The following is a 2,038-nucleotide window of genomic DNA, read 5'->3' as shown; positions in this document are numbered from 1 at the left end:
AAAAAATTTATTTATTTTTGTTTGTGTTGGGTCTTCGTTGCTGCGCGAGGGTTTTCTCTAGCTGCAGCCGTCGGGGGCTACTCTTCGTTGTGGTGCGTGGGCTTCGCATTGCGGTGGCTTCCCTTGTTGCGGAGGACAAGTCCTAGGCACGGGGGCTTCAGTAGTTGTGGCACGCAGGCTCAGTAGTTGTGGCTCGTGGGCTCTAGAGCGCAGGCTCATTAGTTGTGGAGCACGGGCTTAGTTGCTCCACGGCATGTGGGATCTTCCCAGACCACTCTGTGTCCCCCGCATTGGCAGGCAGGTTCTTAACCACTGTGCCACCAGGGAAACCCTTCAGTGCTTCTTGAAGACATGGTTCTACTTTGCACAAAAACGTGGTGGTGTGAGTAAACCGAATGAGTGAATCTAACCAATTAATAATGTCTTTATCTTGGAGCTTAAATTCTATCTATAAGGGAGCCATCAGGGTGCACCCAGAAATTCTGCATGGGAATAATGGGAATTGATTGTAGTGATATTACATATAGGATAAAAAATAGTCTCAAGGCTTTATAGACAGTGAGAATACCATTAAAGGAAAAAAAATGAGAGAGAGAGAGAATGGGAGAGTTTTCATTTTTCCTATGAGCCCTTTGGAGAAAATTGGGAACTTTTTTGTTTGTTTGTTTTTGTTTTTTTTGTGGTACGCGGGCCTCTCACCGCTGTGGCCTCTCCCATTGCGGAGCATAGGCTCCGGACGCGCAGGCTCAGCGGCCATGGCTCACGGTCCCAGCCGCTCCGCAGCATGTGGGATCCTCCCGGACCGGGGCATGAACCCGTGTCCCCTGCATCGGCAGGCGGACTCTCAACCACTGCGCCACCAGGGAAGCCCGAAAATTGGGAACTTTAAGGGTCTTTCCCACTTATTTTTGTTTACCTGTTACCTAACTCTTAATTATAATTTAGTAAGAGTAAAAAGAATGAAAGTCCAATTTGCTAAAAAGAAAAAAGAATACTTCTCTTTCTTCTTTAAAATTAGAATGATTAAATTATCCCTAGAATGTTTTTTGAGTTCCCTGGAAATATATATTACTACATAAAAAAGGGTGCGAAATCTCTACACTAGCTCTGAACTGGGTAAATACAATGAATAAAATGTATTGGCTGCACTAAAAGCTATGACGATTCATGTTTGTCATACCATGTTATATTTTAAAGGGAAATTGGAGTTAAAAATACTTGATCGTGATTCTGTTCACCGCTCTGCAGTTTACATGTGAGGCTGTTTTCTCCCTGAGCAGTGGTGAAGCAAAAGGCGTAAAGAGATATTTTTAAAAAGATAGTTCAGGAACACTATTGACAAGGAGCGTGGGTCGCTTTTGACCCGAGCAGTAACTGCTGATCAGCTGTCCCAGGGCAGGGCGTGAGGGTCGTGTGGTTCTGAAGATGAGGCAGGAAAAATGTGCCCCTTGGACCAGGACAAGGTAGAAGCACCGGCGGAAGTGGAAGTTTTGGGGCCCTAGGAAGATTTGGAGCAGTTCCTGCTTCCAGTCATCCGTGGGGTGCGGGAGGATATGGTGGCTCTCCCACGAGAGTGTACCTGAGGACCAGGAGTAAGTTGTGGAAGATGGATAATATGCTCATGCAGATAGAAATGCAGGTGGAGACCTCAGAGGAGAAAGCCTTGAATCACCTTCAGCATCCCAGTGGGGAAGCTGATGAGAGAGTGCCAGAGTTGTGCCGGAAGGTGGAGGAGAAAGCCAAGGAGATTGCGAAGATGGCAGATTTGATGGTGGAGCTGGTTTGGCAGATAGAGAAAAGCAAATCGTCTTGAAGGAGGGTTGGCTTTCACAGCTGATGGACTCTGGTCCGCTGGTAAGGATGGGCGGATACCTGGAAGAAACTGAAACCGCTCATTTTCTCTATTCAGTTTTTGTATGTTTTTTACTCCCATGTAACAATGTCCCTTAGGGTCAGTGGCTGGTGACCTTGATATGAGTGTAGATTGTGAAATGTATTTGGTTCCTAAAAATAATTTTCTTTTGAGAAATACTCTCAT

General features: G+C 45.9%; 1 pseudogene; it reads left to right on the top strand.

Moving 5' to 3' along the window:
• The first annotated feature begins 1,439 nt into the window (after positions 1-1,439).
• Positions 1,440-1,813, top strand: LOC132413842 (MORF4 family-associated protein 1-like; annotated as a pseudogene).
• Positions 1,814-2,038: the final 225 nt, after the last annotated feature.

This window comes from Delphinus delphis, chromosome 18 (genome assembly GCF_949987515.2).
Source record: "Delphinus delphis chromosome 18, mDelDel1.2, whole genome shotgun sequence".
Lineage (NCBI taxonomy): Eukaryota > Metazoa > Chordata > Mammalia > Artiodactyla > Delphinidae > Delphinus > Delphinus delphis.
The sequence above is the reverse complement of the archived record's forward strand: the minus strand, read 5'-3'. Positions and strand labels throughout refer to the sequence as shown.